The sequence below is a fragment of the Dermacentor andersoni genome, chromosome 1 (genome assembly GCF_023375885.2).
Source record: "Dermacentor andersoni chromosome 1, qqDerAnde1_hic_scaffold, whole genome shotgun sequence".
NCBI lineage: Eukaryota > Metazoa > Arthropoda > Arachnida > Ixodida > Ixodidae > Dermacentor > Dermacentor andersoni.
In genome coordinates, this window is record NC_092814.1 from 192727696 (window position 1) to 192748937 (window position 21242).

The window sequence follows — 21242 nt, forward strand, 5'->3', positions numbered from 1 at the left end:
AAATTGTTGCTAGGCGTTGTGGCTAACGTGCCGAGCGTCTCAAGTTGTTGGCTTACACGAGGGAAGTTCGTAAGATTTTTTGTTTTATTTATTTCGCGTTTTTGGGCATGCGTCCGTGGCCAGATTGGTTAGAGCATCAGACTTCTGTACTGGGAGAATTGATTGTTATACATACATACATACATACATATATATATATATATATATATATATATATATATATATATACGTGTGTGTGTGTGTGTGTGTGTGTGTGTGTGTTCCTATACCTTCAAACATGAAACACGATAAACAGATGTTCTATTTTTCAATTAACAAAACTCGCTTTTTTGTGGGAGACTGTTTCAGTAGCGCGTATTAATTTATAACCAGTTTAGCCAAAGTGCAATTTCACCTTTAAAGTGATCCTGTACCACTTTTGATCGAAGTTAAGAAATGCATTTGACCTTAAAACAGTTAAAATAAACAGTTAAAGTGAGTTAGAACAGTAAGAAATAATTTGCCGCAAAAAACTTGTAAGCGTTCAGTAAAAGCGGAGCTATTGGCAATCAAAGATTGCCCGTGATCCCCTTCGCGTTGCTCCCGATACTACTTCAATGCCTTGCACTGCAAAGGCTACGGCCTTAGCGGGGTAGTGCCCACAACGCTTCGCCTACTGAACGTCACCGTGGCGCCCAGTTCAATCTTTATTTCGGTTGAGACGCCACTATTAGCGATTTTGGCGCCTACGACGCGCCAAACTTAGAGGCGATCCCTTGGCTTACGGTTGAGTTCACCGTGTCTCATTCCTTTGCAATCTTACAGTGTACTAGACAGCTACGCGCTGCTATCTTCGCACCGAGTGACATGATTAGCGAATTTCCTTTCGCACTTATCTCTACGACGATCACAGAATTTGCCAGGGTCGAACAAACATCATCTTCATGTTCGCTCATGCGAGTACATCGGCAGGGCGCAAATTGGCTATCTCTCACGTAGACCCAGAGTTGTGCTGTCAGGTTCGAGCTGAGCAGTGCGGTCTTCCAGCGCGGGCAACGAGCCAAGGAAGCCGCCTCGAGACAAGGTCTCGGAACCGCGTCCGCGGCGGGTGCCCAGACCCACTAAAAAGACGCCGGACTCAAATCTTGTTGATTTGAAAATAAATTTTTAAGCTCTCTCACGTAGACCTGCACATGTACCCGACCGACACGTGGTGAAACCATTCCAGAGCATGCGCAGATGAGTTTTGTGTCTTCTTTCTTGTTTTCGCTTCAGTGCTCCCTTCAGTTGATAGTCGGCGTTCATATTGTTGTCCACTTCTCATCTGTTGTGTCCTGTCTGCACGCGTCACTTTTTTTTTGTTTTTGCATTACGAATAGTGACTGTTCGATTCGTTATTCTAATGTTCCGAATATTCGCACACCCCTGAACATTTGGCTGATATGTTCACAGTAACGTTGACAATCCGCAGATTGTGTTATAAGTCTTCTTCTTTCCGGCAAAATCCGCCGAGAACCAATGGGTGGTGGGGCGTTGATAAGAATAAAAAAACGCGAAGTGGACAGAGCATATAAAAATGCACTCGCCCTTCTGGGCTATGTCTACACTTGGTTTAGTTTGTTTTTTGTTTTATCTTGCTTTTATTTTCAACGCACCGTCTGTTGGATTTTCTGCACTCATATTAGGCAAATAAAATTTTTTTGGTATGCTTATTACTCTTTTATGTGTTATTATATCAACTGTTACTGTTGAAGTTTACGCAGTATATGAAACGCTGCATAAATTAGGCTGAAAAACATGTTTTTCCTAGTAACCGTGCAAGAAGTTTAAGCACTATGTCAAAAACACGCAGCAATATGTCTTCCAGTTTATATTATTCACATCGCACGTGCACTGAAATACATTTTCCCGGAGTGAAATGTGCAAAAATGAAGTATGTGAGATATTGATAGTTCAGATATTGAAGATTACTACGAACATGGGCGAATGAATTTCCTTACCTGCGTATGTAATGTTCATAAAGTCGAGCATATGTAAGTGTTTCAAGAACTGATTCATGCTTCAAAAACGCCGCAAATAGCTGAAAGATAAAATACTATTACTTGTCACACATTACAGCTGACAGCTTTTTACAGCGAAGCTGTTAAAAGCAACTTTCCCCACTATCGTGTCCGCGTGTACAAAAAAAAAATCCCGAAGATAGTGCAATGCTGGGGCGACCAGCGGCGGAGGTGACGCAAGCGTTAAGCACTCCCCATACGTGGGCCGATCGCGAAGATAGTGAAATGCCAGGCCGACCCGCGGCGGAGGTGCAGTTCGCCATTGAGGCGCCCACATACACAGCTTCGCTGGTCATCCTTCTTCACAGAGTGGAAGGGCACTCACTGAGTATGCCCCCTTTTTTTTATGTTCGAGTGATCAAGCATCAGGTAGGGAATGTACTGGGGCATTTACGCCCCTCTTAAAGTTCTCCCGTGGCACTGTCATGTACGTGAGCGGAAGGAGGTATATCACGCCACAGAAAATGCATTAGCATGGATTTAATTTGTACTTATTCATCTTTAATTAGCCATGTACTCGCAGTTCAGCTTCCATGCGGCTCAATATGTCGAGTAATAAAAGTGATAGGGTGCCGCAAAGTTGTCACAACGTGCCATGCAACACGTTTCCGTGCTCTCCGCTTCGCTCTCAATCCTCCTCCGGACAGCCACCTTGGTTAACCACGCGCGCCGCCAATAGGTCGCGGGCATCGCGAATACGCTCGAGATGCGCCTTGCTAACCGGCGGTTCTTCTTCGTTACATCTATTAGAATATCAGAGCTTATCTTCAGGTCGATGCGAAATAGAACAGGGACAGAGGGAGTTCTTAAACCACGCATCTCTCGACATTCGGGACGACAGACACCGAAAACTGCTGCGTGCATCGCATTGAGAAAGAGGGATTAGACAGTCGCGCGTTCTACGCGTAGATTATCTTACAGTGTAGCCCAAAATACATATGCACTTTACTGAAGCTACTAACATTTCGCGGGACCGGCCTTCGTCGGAGACGACGTTGACTTGGATCTGTAAGTTCTGCTGGCCAAACATGCAGCCAAATTCATAAAACCTTTTGTTCCTAAGATTCATGTGCCATTGGCTGGCTGATTGATCGGCTGGAATTTCCTCATAATGTATGTGTAACACACACTTTCTTACGTCCACGCTGCTGGTAATGCGTTGCTAATACAACTACTCAGTTATGACTTTGTTAAAGACCTTAATATACCTTTCACCTCAGTAGATAGATAGATAGATAGATAGATAGATAGATAGATAGATAGATAGATAGATAGATAGATAGATAGATAGATAGATAGATAGATAGATAGATAGATAGATAGATAGATAGATAGATAGATAGATAGATAGATAGATAGATAGATAGATAGATAGATAGATAGATAGATAGATAGATAGCATAAAAAGTGGTGTGTTACTAAGGCCAAGTATATCGGGCTCTAGAGCACTGCGTTGCCGAGGTATACCCCCAAACGTGCCATGTTTTGACGCTTCCTTGCTGTGTTAAGGCGCATCGTTCCGTTCACGTTCAAATGACGAGCGCGCGCGTTGCCCAACAGCAGAACACGTTACCGGCTGCGATCCCGCTTTCCCCTGATCCCCAATTTCTCCCCTGAAGCTTTCTCCCTCGTCGTTGCACCAACAGAGAAGCGAGGGGTCCGGGGAACCGCTCGAAGCTGGAGGGCGCCGGATAATTCGCAAGGTACACAGAGGTCGCCTCCGGATACACACAAACACTCCGAGCGAGCACCGACTCGGGAGATGCGCATGCTCAACACGAGAGCGGGAAGGAAGAGAGGGACGAAGGAAAGCTATATGGCATAGCGGCGGCCCGCACCCGTGAAACCGGTGTGCAAGCAGGCGTTCTAAATCGCCGGCATGCCCTCGTTGGTCCTCAGTACTGTGCCGCCCCTAGCCCCTTTAACCCCCCCCCCCCCCCCTCCCGCCATCCTTTTTATTCCGACGCTGTGTTCCCTGGTATCCTACTCGCTCTATCCCTCTATTTTGCCGAAGCGAGAGCCGCGTCCGACATACCGACCTACCCTCGATGAAGAATGGAGTGAGAGAGAGGGCCGACTACAAGGGGACGCGCTCCTCTTGATCCCCCCCAGCAGCGCCCTAATTCGGCTTTCCCCCACCCCTATATACATCAGCGCTACACATTCAGCTGAATATTCCTCTCTCTAACTTGCCTCTCTCAGTTTAAATTCTCAACCTCTCTCTATTTTTCAGTCGCTCTCGGCCTAATTCTGCTCCACACACGTCGTTTCCCTCACATCCGTGGCTCGTCCGGACTGTTTGAACAGACTGCCAGTGCGGGTGCACGGGCGCCGTACACACGCACACTTGCAGTAGCCGCCGACGTTTGCCACTCAGCTGCCTAGTTAAGTGTTTGCCTACCACTGCTTCTCCCCCTGCGCTACGGTTGTTTCTGCTCCTATATTTTCTCTCGCTCTTTCCTCCAGTTCATTTATTTGCTTTTTTTTATTTAAGCACGTTTTCTGTGTAACTACGGTTGCTTCGATTTGTCCGTTTCCTCGCTAGCAAATTATGCGTGTTGTGCTAACGCACGCGCATCCTAAAACAGAATGCTAAAGAACGCGTGATGAGAAATTTGATTACCACGTCGCCAGCCTCCACGCCTTCGTATTTACTCAGCGCGAAACGGGGACGGAGGAGGAGGGACAGGAAAGGCGGGAAAGAGGAATTAGGGAGAGAAAAAAACTAAGCGTCAATGTTAACTTCCTAGCGCGGACGTGCGCTGTTTTATTTAGTGTGACACTTTGCTTGGATCTAGTCCTTTAGCAAAACAGCTTGTCGAATTGCTCTTACCATTTGTTCGACTGTCTCAATTTTTCTGCCTGTGCTTAGTGCCCAGACGTCTGTGACAACGTTTGTCTATTCTGGGCTGCTTCTTCAATTGGGAGAAGGTTCTCATTATCCTCCTTTCCAGGTTGTTCGCGCGTTCTCTACGGCGACAAACGCGTGAACCGGAACGCACACGTTGTCGGGATATTATGAAAACTACTGCTGACTGCACTCCTACTAAATACGGACACTGCAGCTAAAAAGTGTTCCTGTCAGTCTCGAACGCACACAAGGGCGTTTAGTGTACTGAGATTTGATTTGATTTGACTTTTTCGATGATGTCGAAAATGTTGGCAACTTTCGACGCCGGCGTTTTCCACAAGATTTAATTGCATAATGAATATACAGAAATGACACGAAGAGATGAGAAAATGAGAACACACGCACAATGTTAACATAAATGTTCAGGCAAAGAAAACAAGTAACTGAACAAAATACAGGGCGATGAAAAAAATAAGTATCAGCACAAATGTAGGCAAGCGTTGACACGCTTGCATAACAAATGCAAAAAGTAAACAAATACAAGATATAAACACTGGAAAATACATATCAATGAGTAGAATAACATGTAAGTGCGCGTACGCATACACACACGCGCGCACACGCGCGCTTTGAAATTAATGGGGCTGGTAGAAAAGACTGCAGTAGATGCGGAATCCTTTTGCTCAGTTAGGTTCCTTGAACAGAGCAAATATATATATATATATATATATATGTGTGTGTGTGTGTGTGTGTGTCCACTTGAGGCAAAAGGCCGTCTTTCTAGAAGAGTCGCCTTCGTCTCGTGATACGTACAGCTGCATGCACAGAGAAACTCCACTGAAAAAACAATGACAAAAGAAGGAAAGGAACAAAAGCACTAGACGCCGTCTCTATTCGAAGACCGTCGAGTTGGCGTGTTCGACCCCTTCGGCTGGGGGCTTGGTTGCGAAATGCGGACGGCCAGTGCGTATCGCAACCGCTGCCCCCTTTTTGGTGCACGTAGATCCTGGCACGCTGGCCGGATTTTGTCCCATCTAGAGGCCTGCCCCCACACCGCGAGGGCCAAACGAACACACGAGGCGGTCGAGCGCCCGTCATCCGCGTCCCCTTCCTTCCCAGGCGACGGCGTCCTTCTCCTTTCGATCTACAACAAACTCCGCCAGCGGGCACGTGCGGTAAAAAAGAAAACACGATAAAGCGGACGCGTATAAGCCTAGAGGGATCAAAATCTCGCGGGAAACGAAGAAGGCTCGAAGGAGGGAAAAAGGGAAAGGCTACAGCCACGGGGGATCTGCAGCCGGCTCTCGCTTGCGTCGTCTCCTAATGAGGTGCTCGTTTTCGACGTGCTTCCCCCGCCCCCCTTTATCCCTGGCGCTGCGTGCCCTAGGCGCGCAGCCAACCCTCCGTTTTGAGTTTGAGAATCTCGACGGCCTGGCTCAGTCGCTCCCGCTGAGCACTGTGAGTGCAGCTGGGGTCCGTCACCGACGCTTGGCTTACGCGCTGCCTCTTCGGGACTTCGCTATTTCGCGCTTGTTTACACAATGGTCTGTTTGTCCGTGCACTTCTTTTGTCTGTTCGCGTGGGGCGAAAACTCTTCGAGACTTCGTGCAAATGAGGGCGTCACTGGACGCGCGCAACATTCAACTTTACGCATGCCGGCAATTACTCGCCTCACCAGATTCCACTATTTCTATATCATTGGCCGTCGTGCCGAGTGGTCTATCCTGGTCATAACGTAGGCAAGGCGACGCTCAAGTCACGGACGAAGTACAGCACAAATTGTTTTTTTGTATTTCCAGCCCTAAAAAATTCATTATAGGGTTTTTACATGCCACAATCACGATCTGATTATGAGGCACGCTGTAGTGTGGCGCTGCGGATTAATTTTGAGCACCTGGGGTTGTTTAACGTGCATATAAATCTTAAGTATACGGGCGTTTTTGCATTTCGCCCCCATCGAAATGCTGCCGCCGTGGCCTGGATTTGACACCGCGACCTCGTGCTTATTTCCAACTCTAGACTCGAAGACGTGTAGTATGCACTCTTTAGATATACTGGAAGTGAAACCCTTCGTAGACTACATTCATGGTGCAACGTTCCGAGGTCCCCGAACAAACACGTCACATATAAACAAACAGATAGAGTATTCGTGGTTAGAAATAGCTGAAAATTATTCTGTTTACTGCTAACAGGAACCCATGGCTTCCCGAAACCATCCACTGAATGTAGCCACATTTCGAAGCGAAACTGAGGCCACCAGTTCTGATCACATTCTGGTACTAAGCAATGAAGGCAATGGCCAATATGAACGCCTTTGACTTGCTCAGGCCCTCCGCTTGCGTGCACGAGCGCCCCACGGCTTTCCTCCCCCTCCCCTCCCTTTCTCTATCTCATCTTTCTATTCCCTCTTTCCCGTCTCCCAGAGCATGGTAGCCAACCAAATGCATTTCTGGTAAACATCTCTGCCTTCTCACTTTACTTCATCCCGGCCACGGCGGCCGCATTTCGATGGGGGCGAAATGCGAAAACACCCGTGTTCTTAGATTTAGGTGCACGTTAAAGAACTCCAGGTGGTCGAAATTTCCGGAGTCCTCCACTACGGCGTGCCTCATAATCAGAAAGTGGTTTTGGCACGTAAAACCCCATAATTTAATTTTTTTTTCACTTTACTTCCTCCTTCTCCTCCTCGTCATGGTACTAAGGTACCAGGAGGCGGAGCTCCTCCTGGTGACAGGCTCCTCCTGGAGCCTGTCAGCTGATATTTCAGTAAACAACCTTAAAGAACGCTAGGTGGCAAAGGTTAATCCGGTTAAGGTTAAGCCGCGAGGGTAGGCAAAGTTTTGTTTTTCGTCGCCATTGCATAAGGAGGATGCTGAGGACGAGGAGGTGCCCTGACGTTGACCGATGGCGTAACGGAAAGAATGGACAGACGACGCAAACTTGGGTCAGGATAACGTAACGATTCTATGCCACTGCTATTCCTTTTCGCACTTCGTCAGTTGTCATAGCGGAGCTCCGCCCGCGTTGTCAATTGGATGAGCCGGCCGTGAACGTTGGATTATAAGAGTGGCATGTAATTAGGCGCACAGAATCGCTACATTATACTGGCACTGGTTTCAAGCATTTAAGGGATAAAAGAGCAAAATACGGGAGCATATATATATATATATATATATATAATTATTCACAATACCTTACATGCCCATTGAAGGACATCGAGTAAGGGGGGCAACAGTAATTACATGACAGAAAAATAGCAAAGTGCAACATCATTCTACAACAATAACACGCATCGAATTCAGGTTATCACGGTATGTTCCACGATTGGAGATGGATGCAATGTGATCTGGGAGACCGTTCCAATGTGCAATAGCTCTAGGTAGTGGTGATGATTTAAATGCCTACGTTTGACCATGAATGCGCCTGAAACTGAGTGCTTTGTGAATGCGTCGGGATGTGCGCACAGGGGCGTGAAGCGGCAAAGAGTGAAAGTTCTTGCTATAGATGTACCTGTGAAACAGACATAAACGAGCAATGACGCGACGATCTTCCAATGACTGAAATTGAAGGTCTTGTTTGATTCGGGTAATGCTCGAATGATAGTCGTAGTTGCCAGAGCTGAATCAGGCTGCCCTATTCTGAACTGCTTCCAACATACGGATTAGATAATCTTGATATGGTGACCATGCGGATGAAGCGTATTCTAGTTCTGGGCGAACATAAGTAAGATGTACTAATTTTCGTACATGAGAAGGTGTGTTGCGCAAGTTTCTGCGCAGGTAGCCGAGAGATTGAGAAGCTTTGGATGAGACAGCTGCTACATGCGTTGTCCAGGATAAGTCCGATGAAAGATAAACGCCGAGATATTTGTACGATGAGGCCGTCAAAACTACGGTATTGTTATTTGTTAATCGAATAGTGAAACACTGAGTTACTGCACTTTGGACTAAACGAGATTAACTTGTATTTGGGTGCGTTAAGGGGCATCTGCCAAGTTGAATATATATGCATATATATATATATATATATATATATATATATATATATATATATATATATATATATATATATATATATATATATATATATATATATATATATATAACGTTCAAAGGTCGCAGTTTCACCAAAAGTGCGCACCAGTTACAGCTATACAGCTTATGTAATGTTACCACGTTACCAAAGCATAAGCTGTTACGTACAATACCCACGTCTTCGTATCACTGCCTCCTGAAGACAGGCTTTGTATGAATAACGGGCGTGTTTGATAATGAAGCTACTATCGGCGTCAAGTGAAACACCTGTAGCGGAGTGCTTGGCTGAAGCATAACTGAAGGTTTATAGTGCACACCCTGTATACTTGCGGACAACTTTCTGTGGCTATGAAGGGCAAGCTACGGAGGCAAAGTGAGAGCGCTTCTGAAAGGAGTTCCACGTTTTCATTCACGTTAGTTTAAGCTAGATAAGAGAAAGCATACATACCTTATTAGCAACATTTAAACAAGACAAAACACACCACTGAATGTAAAAGTTTACTTATTTTGTGGCTTTTCCCTTCCGCGTCTGGGCAAACGCGAAACCGTCGCACGTGGAAGCTGCGCCGATTCACCGTCTATTCCGAGCAACCAAAAGCACTGTCAGACGCTGGCGGACAACTTGGAGCCTTAACACATGTGCAGAAGCTCCGTCCCCGTAGCTTTCCCTTCATAGCCACAGAAAGTTGTCCGCGAGTATAGTCATCTCCATTGACAGGCGCGCACATCCGGTTTCACACCACCTGCTTCCCCCATACATGAATATTTTCCTGTCTGTTCTGGTACTGTTTTATTTGAAAGCGAGAGAATATGGCGGCACTGTAATGATGACGACGCAAACTGTACCGCGCGCACCACTGTTGGCGTTTCATTTGACGCCGATGGCGCATGCGGTTTCTCTGCACTGTGCGGTAATACTCGCGGTAGGTTGCGATATTTTAGCTTCTGTATTCTTTTTCTTTTCTCGTTTTCAAATGAAAGTGAAGCAGAACAGGGGGACATCGTCGCGCAGTTCCGTCAAACCGGATGTGCGCGCCCTGTCAATGGTGATGACCGCACAGCGCATACTATGCCTTCAATTACGCTTCGGCCATGCGCTCCGCTGTTGGCGTTTCATTTGACGCCGAAAGTATACCTTGGTCCGGGCCCAGCCAGAACCCTACAAAAGTTGAGTTGAGTTGAGTTGAGTTGTTGTAGGCTACTGGTGGGATTAGCCTTGCAGTTGCTGCCGGCAATTGCTCCACCGTAGCGACACTTAAAATAAATAAATCACATAATCAGACACAAAGTCGAGTGAATGTAGCATCCCGCGCTGGCCCACCGTTTACACTGAAATACGGCTGCGAGATCACCATGCAATACAGACTGCTGCTCTTGTTTGCGCTTGCATTTGCCTTAGATATTTCTTCAGGAAATGTATGGGAACCGCGTAGAACTTGCAGCGATGTCAAATCACTTCCTTCTTGGCAGGTGCTACTTGGCCCACCATTGGCCTATTTTTGTTAATGTAATACCAGGAATTAAAAACCACGGGAAATATTTATCCTTCTCGTCAAAAGTGTCAGCGACTCCACAACGTATGTTAATCATTATGACACCAAGTTCTGGTAAGCCCCTATAACAAATGCAGGTGTAAAAACATTACGCTCCAAGTGTAATTGACCACTTATCTTCCACAACGTAAACGAAAAACCTAGTTTTCTTTAGCAAAAGGCTATCTAGATTATCGCTATTCACTGCTCGTCAATAGTTTTTAGGAACACGACATAATGGCCCAAATCGGATATCATTTACTTCCTCGTGACTTAACGTGTTCGCAATTTTTTTCGTAGCGCATGCTGCACTGACGTTCCCTTAGCTCGCCAGGCTTGTGCAACTGTGATAACAGAGACCGCAGCATGATTTAAGAAGTCTGCAGCTGGCATCACTTACGTCCAACGGCGTATATCTATTACGGAAGAAACTGTAACAGCTATCACTGCAAACAAAAAATCACTTGCCCGCTCCTGTGCGACAGTGTGAAGTTTACCTCCCCCCTCCCCCCGGTTTCTTCCCCAATCATCTGCTCAAAGAGATAGATAAAGAAAAAAAAAAACATTACCTCCCATCATTGGAGACCTAAAAGCCTCGCGGAATATTCACGTGAATCGTGCTGAGCATGTGCCTTCACCGTTCGCTTACCGTCCAGGTTGAGGCGGAACAGCCCAGCGTCGCATGTGCGTGTGATATCACACGTGTTCCACGCACGAAGCCAAAGAAGAGACATGGGGCTCTATAACGTAAAGCTATTCCAAACTTTTTCATTCCAATTCTGCAATCAGCACTCCGCGATTGGTCAAAAACTTTTTGGACCACCCCTACTTCGTCTGTCTGTCATGCGACGCCATGAAAACCGCGATAGCTCCCAATCTGATAGGACGTATCATCATCATCATCATCATCATCATCATTATCATCATCATCATCAGCCTGGTTACGCCCACTGCAGGGCAAAGGCCTCTCCCATACTTCTCCAACAACCCCGGTCCTGTACTAATTGTGGCCATGTCGTCCCTGCAAACTTCTTAATCTCATCCGCCCACCTAACTTTCTGCCGCCCCCTGCTACGCTTCCCTTCCCTTGGAATCCAGTCCGTAACCCTTAATGACCATCGGTTATCTTCCCTCCTCATTACATGTCCTGCCCATGCCCATTTCTTTTTCTTGATTTCAACTAAGATGTCATTAACTCGCGTTTGTTCCCTCACCCAATCTGCTCTTTTCTTATCCCTTAAGTTACACCCATCATTCTTCTTTCCATAGCTCGTTGCGTCGTCTTCAATTTAAGTAGAACCCTTTTCGTAAGCCTCCAGATTTCTGCCCCGCAGGTGAGTACTTTTAAGACACAGCTATTATACACTTTTCTCTTGAGGGATAATGGCAACCTGCTGTTCATGATCTGAGAATGCCTGCTAAACGCACCCCAGCCCATTCTTATTCTTCTGATTATTTCCGTCTCATGATCCGGATCCGCCGTCACTACCTGCCCTAAGTAGATGTACTCCCTTACCACTTCCAGTGCCTCGCTACCTATTGTAAATTGCTGTTCTCTTCCGAGACTGTTAAACATTACTTTAGTTTTCTGCAAATTAACTTTTAGACCCACCCTTCTGCTTTGCCTCTCCAGATCAGTGAGCATGCCTTGGAATTGGTCCCCTGAGTTGCTAAGCAAGGCAATATCATCAGCGAATCTCAAGTTACTAAGGTATTCTCCATTAACTTTTATCCCCAATTCTTCCCAATCAAGGTCTCTGAATACCTTCTGTAAACCCGCTGTGAATAGCATTGGAGAGATCGTATCTCCCTGCCTGACGCCTTTCTTTATTGGGATTTTGTTGCTTTCTTTATGGAGGACTACGGTGGCTGTGGAGCCGCTATACATATCTTTCAGTATTTTTACATACGGCTCGTCTACACTGTTAAGAATGGCCGTACAGGGTGGCAACGTGCCAGCTTTCAGCCCGCTGCACGTGTTCCAAGCCCACCAGTCGGGGCGCCCTTCCGAGAACTGCGGACGGCCGGCGGCCACGTGGCGCGCGATCAACTCCGGAAATTGGTACTTGGCCGAGCCACCCGGGACAAAGCAGCTCTACGAAGCCCTCTGGCGTCGGCACTGAAAGCTGGACGGTACCGAGAACTGCGGATGACCGGCAGCCACGTGGCGCGCGGTCAGCTCAGGAATGTGGTACTCCGCCGCGCCACCCGAGACGGAGCACAGTTCTACGAAGCCCTCGGTCGTCGACTCCGGAGCCTTTGTGTGTATGGGCTCGAATGTGTGTGCCTTTGTGTGTGTGAGCCATAGTGCGGGGCGGCGGCGAGTTTACAATGCTTGGACGAACCTTCCCGACCATTCCTGCTCCGACACACCTCATCCTCCAAAAAGGCGGGTCATCTTGAATGACGTCGAACTATGACGTCGAGCAAGGGCTTATAAGGAGCGTTTGCCGGCTGCTAGGGTGTGCTCGTGTCGTGCTCGTTCTCGGGAGCTGAGTGCTCTGTCATACTAGAAATGTACTAGTGAGCTGTGTGCTCGTAAACTGTTTGCTGTATGTTAGTCTTGCGGGCTCCATATGGGAGTCGCGCTAGACAGCCAATGTATCTTGGTTAACCCTTTCAGCCCTGATTTTTTTATTTTCTTTACAGATTTTTTTCGATGCATTTTCTTTCTTGTTTAGGACATAAATAACATCGCCAAAAAATTTCAACTTCATAACGTCGGTACTTACAGAGTTACAAGCATGGTGTCAAAACCGTACATCAGGGCTCAATGGTTGCAAAGTGAAATATGCGGCAGCTTTATTCAAAAGGACATAGGGCAACTCAACATCGTCAAAGTGATCAAAGAGATTTTATACACGCGTATGGAGAGCCCTGAAGCAGTTTCGCCACTTTGTTAGGCGCAAGTGAACCTTGAATTTCTCGCACATTAGGCGGGTTCTTCCTGTGCAGCCTGCCATCTTGCATCTTCTTTCCCTCGTGTCATTGTGAAGTTGGCAATGTCATGCTGATCAAAACTTACATCCTGGACAGGTCTGTTTTCTGCCATTCTTGGGTGTTTTGAAGCCTCCAATGGTGACAGTGAAGGCCTTCCCCTCTTGGGTGCCACAGGTTTCGACCCAGCTGCTGACAGTAGCTCAATGACTCTTACAACGAAGTCAAGGAGGTTAAGCTGCTTAGGGTTGCTCTGTCTGCGTCACGCCTGTACTCAAATCAAGCGTTGACCACTCGAGGTTCATAATATGAAACGTCATTCTCAAGGTCCACTTTCATGAGTGAACGGTAGAACCGTCGTGAGAACCGCCGCCACCTTTTTCAGTACTTTTTTAGTCTTCAAAGGGCACTTTTCACCACTGTTCGATATTGCAGTGCCGGCAGCAAATATTTTACACAACCTATCACTGAGCAGTGGCATAACGGGAAATAGTTGTCGAAAAAAGCTTGTGTCCCACACCAGATGGAATTCTGTCAGCTATCGCGCCTGTAACACCATAGTGCTGTTTGACGGGGTCTTCGATCTTTGTTGTGGACCGCTGATAGGGTAGAAAGTCATATAAGCGGCCAGATTCCCCGCACAGCATAAATATTTCCATGCCCCATGGGTGCGACTTGCTTTTGACATACTGTTTTATGTCAAGCTGCCCTTTGAAAGGCGCCATCTGCTCAGCTACGCAGAGGCGCTCCTCTGCTACAAGTGATTTACACTTGCTTTGGAAATCATCAAGCAGTGGCCTCACTTTACAGAGGCGGTCGGTAGAGTCCGGATGATTCACGGTTGCGCGATATGCCTGCAGACGCCACAAGATCGCACTTCATGTTCGGCTTCCAATAAAGTCCCAGCCTCGGGTAGTGGAGAACATCCATCGTGAGATGTAGTGCCGCTATACGCCTTATCTCTGCCTCGTTGGCGTTGACGGAGCTGTCTTCGTGAATCACCCAGTACTGGTTCGCTTTTTCAGCCAGCTCCAGAAATACAATATTCGGCTCATTGCCTTCGAAATACTCATAGGGTGACAGCAGCTCTCCGAGTTCCGGTGATTCGTGGACATCACCTGTGTAGGTTGAGTCCGGTGCCTTGAACGATTCTCGTCTCCATCTGCCAGATGTGTCCAGTGCCCTCTCGTCATCGGAGCTTTCACTGTCGCTCTCCATTTGAGCTTTATCAGAAGCACAATGCCGCACACCCTTGTCGTCAGAGTCATCAAAATTTGCCGTCTACGTCGGACAAGTTGCCATTGTCGAGCTCCTCGAACAGCGCGTCTATTGTTGCTTGTAGCCGTGTGGAACGGGTTCGGTGACACGGATAAAACGAAGTCACAGGTATACCCGCACCTGTGAACAAAAAGAAACAGAGTAATTGATATACCGCATCAGCATTCATTCAGATATCACGCGTCTAAAAGAGGCGCCGCAGTCGACTCGCACACCGCCATTGGCAACCGTTGAGCCCTGACGGTGTCAAAATCGTACATGACAAAAGCATGCCACTGCGAAAAAGCTGCACGTGCAAACAAAATATTTCAAACGTCTTCTCACTAATGCACTACTAAGGCACAACATACAAAAAACTGGGCACATAATCCAAGGGAATAACGTAGCTACAGTTGCAGAAAGTCGGAACTCACCCGGCTCCGCGTTCGCCATGATGTCGCCGCTTCTTCTTCTTCGTCGTGAATTCAGCGTTCGAGAAAACGCGGCGATACTGTTGTCCATGGAAGTAGGTGGGCCCGGACTTCTTTTCGGGCGAAAAATTGCAAGTTCTTGTTTCGTTTTCTTTGCGTGGAGGTACCATTTCTCTTGTGGTGTCAATTGACATCACCAGGGCCGAAAGGGTTAAACTGTTAATATGTAAATAAATCCTGTTCACCGAGTTCCTGTCTACGACCTTCATATCCTTCAAATGGTGGCAGCGGCGAGATAGTGCGACGACTCCTACATCTGGTCGACAGCGGTACGACCGTCCGACAACTCTGACAACACCCTGATTCCGTAATGCCTCCATGACTGCTGAGGTTTCGACAGAATCAAACGCTTTCTCGTAATCAATGAAAGCTATATATAAGGGTTGGTTATATTCCGCACATTTCTCTATCACCTGATTGATAGTGTGAATATGGTCTATTGTTGAGTAGCCTTTACGGAATCCTGCCTGATCCTTTGCTTGACAGAAGTTTAAGGTGCTCCTGATTCTATTTGCGATTACCTTAGTAAATAGTTTGTAGGCAATTGACAGTAAGCTGATCGGTCTATAATTTTTCAAGTCTTTGGCGTCCCCTTTCTTATGGATTAGGATTGTGTTAGCGTTCTTCCAAGATTCCGGTACGCTTGAGGTCATGAGGCATTGCGTATACAGGGTGGCCAGTTTCTCTAGAACAATCTACTAGGAATAGGACGTGTACACACTGATTATGCATGATTCGACTGAACAAAAGATTATTTTCTGGTTCTGGATTTTCAATTATTTCTGGTTCGACGCCTTCTTACCATTAATCCTCTGCTATTGGTCAGAAGGTTTCAGGATGCACCCATATCACCTGTCTGTCTCTGGACGTCACAAAACAGCGTAAACTTATTGCGTCAAAGTGATGTGTACGCGTTAAAGATGGATTAATATGCCGAACAAAACTAGATTTTTTTTCTGAATAGCGGGAGACTGCCCCGTTCCGGAAGGAATTGAAGATGGCTGCCGCCGATCGCTCGCACACTGACTACCCTCACATGCCAGAGAGAATGCGTTTGTTTGCGTATAACAAAACGCTTTGCGTGACCGTATAACGTTATCGAGCACTTTAGGCACGTTTACGACATTGCCCTATTAACTCTTCTATTTGCTGAGTATCCGTTTCAGCGGCATATTTAACTGTCCGTTGCACGCCGCCGCGATTTTAAACAACCCATCGCAACCTAAGTAAGGGAAAGCCGACCAGTCGCAGACGCCGGCACCACCCTCTTTGTCTCGTTATGTATTTTCCCTGCTATGGCTCGGCCTCATCGAAACCCTCTCCACCTGAGCGTGCTCATCGCCTCTTGTCAGCCAATTAGATAAGAAAAATTGCTCAATGTAGGCAACGCTATTTGTTGTGAAATCAAACAAAAGTGACCTCCCGTAAACGAGGAGAGCGTTTGATTGGACTTTTCCGGTAATGCGGCGGGTCACCGCCCGATGCTTGCGTCGGCGGTTACGTGAATTTGACGCCAGGAGATTGGAATAAACACATGTTGGAATAGTTTTGCGTTATAGGGCCCATGGTCGCTGTTCTCATATAACGGTGATGATACTCATAAGCCGATAGACGTGAAAAAGAAAACATGTGTTATGCAGATAGTAGAACTGGCCCGTTCTGTGTGATGAATAAGAAAGGACCATTTCTGTCCTGATTGTCCACGTGGTACACCATCTTTTTTTTTCATCTTGCGCATGCGCAGTGCTAGGCCACGCTCTTGACATCTGTAGGCAAAAGGAGTCTCAGTCGAATTTGCGGAAATGCATAATGGAAGAAGTGGACGAGGTCAGAGGAGATTGGGAGCAAATATTGTTTATTATTCTTTTGCTTGTTTATTTCGTTATTATGGCCTCATTAGCTATATAGGCTTCACGCATAGAGTATTGGAACCAGCTAACAAGATCACAGCAGAAGTCACGATATAACTCTTCTTTATATCTTTATTTACACACAGACACATCGACATGAACGAAATCAATGTGGCAGCAACGTCAACGAACGTAATTCAGTTTCATTCACACACCTGCAACTTCTTACATCTGTCGCATCTTGCTTTACACATAATTCAGTAACATGCAATCATCTGCGGAATAAAGACCACTGGTTTCCACGGAAAACAAGCGGCTTGCATCACCCTACAAGAAGCAACATGTCGTAACGCCGCGACAGCTGAAGGCGACTGAAACACCGGGTCAAGGTCAATATGGATAAGAGATATGTCTTCATCGTAGACTCTGCCTTAAAACAGAGAGATACTGCTCTAATTTTACATATGTGGCTTTGCCACGTGGTCTCGATGCCATTACGCGTTCCGCTTTTACGTGGCGCCCCGAAGATACAACTAGATATCAGTAACGCTGCCGAAGCGCTCCTATTGAGTATTGCTGGCTGATAGACACAAAGCATGGGAAAACATTACGTCACATTTACACATGACTGTGGTTGGTAACTGCACAGGGAAAAAAGCCCCCTGAAGCACACACCAAAACAAATATTACGCGTATTGAGTGTGGGATAATTACAAACAACGACAAAGAGTTGATTTAACTGCGCTTAAGGAGTTTGTTACCGGGGGAGCATGCACAATAGACGCCCCAACGAGTTGTTCACAGCTGTTACTCGGGAAAACACACACACACACACACACACACACACACACACACACACACACACACACACGCACACACACGCACACGCGCACACACACGCACGCACGCACGCACGGACGCACACTTCCCAAAAATATAGGCTGCCATGTACGTCAAACAGCTGTGCGGAAAACGCTGCCGAGTTTAGTTGAGCCTCAGCCCACGACATCGCTTTTCGTGGCAATGAAATTAAAAAAGAAATCGCCCCAGCCGAATTGATAAATATCTGTTGTTGTTTTGTCTGCGAGGAGCCTGTGGTGGTGGTGAATTGGCACGAGAAAGTGCCGCTTCTCCTGAACTTTATACGAACAAAGGTGAAACATTAGGCCTGCAGCGACCTTAAACCTTTCCTGGCAAAAGGCAAACAGGCTTAATCAGACTGCTGGCATCTTTCTTTTCAAAATATACACGCAAGGCATCCAAAGTAGTGTTTAAAATACCATCGCTTACATTCGAGTTTGGGTGTCAGGAGGCTTGTCACGTGAACATGTGAGTAAGCTTGACGTGCCTTAGTGGCTGTTTGTTGGCCGTCATGGCCAAGTACAATAGGATACGAAAACCAATAGCTTTTGAGGTTGTCGCTCTTGCATGACAAAGAACAACATCGAGAAACAAGCGGCTGCCTTTGGCAACAAAAGCATTGCTTCGACCGGAGAGAGGCCAAAATAAACTTTTATTTTCACGCCAACGTCCAGCGCTCACGTCTGTTATGCACAAATAAGAAGGCAAACCTGCTATAAACACCCGTGATTCTCGGCCTCGCGTTTAACTTTCAAGCAATGGGAACCTCGGGAAAAGTCAAAAAGAAGAGGCAATAGCGTTACAAGACCTGGAGGCTTCTAATTTACCCGTTTTTCACATTATGGAAGAAAACTCAAGCTCGTTTTACGTGTCCCTGAAGAAGGCAGGCGGTGTGGCTCGAATAATTACCCGGGTCACCTCTGAACTACAAAGGTCATTTGTGGTCGTGAGTGTTGCCTGTTGTTTAAAGGCTGTAACTGCTTGCTTTGCGTAATAAATTCTTTCCTGGCTTTCTCGTCATAAAATATATAAAAAAATTAAAGGAGCAACCACATCGTAGCAACGCGTCTGACACAGCTACTGGCTACAGCGCAGCGGTAAGAAGACCGCTCGAGGGGCTTTGGGATACAGGGAGACAAAGTAGACTCCTCACAAACTCTCGTCGTAGCATTCACACGGCACCATTATAGTGAAACACGCTCAGGTGCTGCGCTGTTTCATTTTAAGACAACACCAACGTTCTCTGTACAACATGAGGTATGATGCTTGCTAATTTTGCGACGCGACTGCATCAACGAGCATGTGTTCGCTATCGAACCTATTGACACTGAGACGTAATAGCTCTACGCGTGGCAAGGACCGCAGCAACATATTATTGTGATTGACCTCACATCCGGTGGCAGCAGCATGTCCAGGTCACCAGCAATTGTTATACGAAATTCTTCACAATTTCGGCTGGGGAACTTCGCAGTGCCGAGAGACATAGCTAAGAACTTCTTTTTACCACCGGACTGCTCGCGAGGGCCTAACAATAGCACGCACGTTGCTTTTAAAATTTTGGAAGTGGGCTTGTTGCGCTTAACCTAGCTTCAACTGGAACAGTTGAGAGAGAGAGAGAGAAATATAGAGAGAGACATTTATAGTACAAGAGAGGGTACAGCTGGCTCTATTGCGTTACATACACGACTCAACAAACGGAGAGAACTACATGCAGTGTCATGTGCTCAAACGATGACGAGTCAACAATTAACCTGGCACTCTTTCGTGACAATGACGGACTGACATACTAAACAACCGGACTGGTGTTGAGACCTGGTACACGATGTGACGCCACAACGTTGAGAAAATCAGTATATAGGTTGTCCCAGCTAAGGTTAGCCAAGCTGTACAAAGAAAAACAGAACACTCAAAAAACACACCGGAAGATACCATTTCAAGGCCTACAGTGTACGGTCGCCAGGCCTCTGACAACCGAACAGCGTAGGTCTTAAAATCGTATCTTGCACTGCGTTGTTCTAATAGTTTTCTTTAAACAACTTGGCTTACGTCAGCTGAGACACACGGTATAACATCTTGCAGTGAAGGATCAGCAACAAAATTTGCGGAACCGCACCAAGTGAATTAGGCAGCAGCACTGAGTGAGAGTCGTTAGCTTCAAGTGTCGTTCGCAGCTGTCAGGCAAATTTCAGGTGCTAGGAGTGTTCGCGCAAGTCATTGTACAGCACATAACTCCTTTATTTGGGAGAAGGGCACGAAGATCGGTTTTAGGGGTCACGCACTTTGCTGGGCTACAATAAGAGCGACTCATATTTGATATGAAGTGAAAACAGCTTGGAAGCCATACGTAAAAGGTTATAAGCGGAAGAAGATAAAAACGAAACAAGACAACATTAAGTTAACCAGTGAATCGAAAACTGTGTCCACACAGATACGTAACTGTCTTTATCTGCCACTCTAGATAGCATCAGAAGCGCTATAATCTAAAGCAATTCCAAACTGTTTCTGTTCTATGACGTCAATCAGCCTTCTACGACTGATGAAACATTTTTCGGGCCACCCCCACTTTGCCAGTTTATCACGCGATGTCACGAAAACCGCGACCCGCCCCCATCTGATATCACGTGTACACACATCTCTTATGCCTGATTTGACTGACCAAAAAAATATTTACAATTATACACTTTTTTCGTCATTTGCCCTCCGATATTGGTCGAAAGTTCTCGGGCTGTACTCACTTCGCCTGTCTGTCACGCGACGCCACAAAACCGCCGAAACTCACCACCTTAAAGTGATGATGCGCATTAAAGATGTATTAGTACAGCGAACAAAACTGATGCTTTTTTAATAGCGAGGAGGAATATAAGATGTTTGCCCACTGATCGCTCTGTCACTAGCAACTCAGAGCTGCAGGATATAATGGATTTATTTGTATATATATATATATATATATATATATATATATATATATATATATATATATATATATATATATATATATATATATAGTTATTTATTATCTGTACAGCGCAAAAGACGAGGACAGAAGATAGGACACGACACAGGCGCTGTCCTTTCTTCTATCCTCGTCTTTTGCACTGTGCAGTCATGTTGATATTGAATCACCAACTCGCCCAAGCTTCCACTTTATCAAGCAGGTGAATCGCAGACGCCGGTACCACCCTTCATCCAGTTCTCTACTGCGCTAGATCGGCTCTACTGATAACCTCTCTCCTTCTGCATGCTCCTTGCCTCTTGTTAGCCAATTAGATAAGAAAAAGCTGTTAAGGTATACGCAATTCTATTCGATTTGAAAGCAAATAATAGCGACTTCCTATTGACTTGGAGAGTGTTTGATTGGGTGGTTCAAACAACGCTGCGGGTCACTGCACA

The 21242-nt window shown here is 46.3% G+C and overlaps 1 protein-coding gene across 1 annotated transcript in view; it reads right to left on the reverse strand.

The window, feature by feature from the left end:
• The window catches only part of VAChT (Vesicular acetylcholine transporter), a 271655-nt gene that overhangs the window by 191213 nt on the left and 59200 nt on the right, over positions 1-21242 (reverse strand). The window lies entirely within an intron of this gene.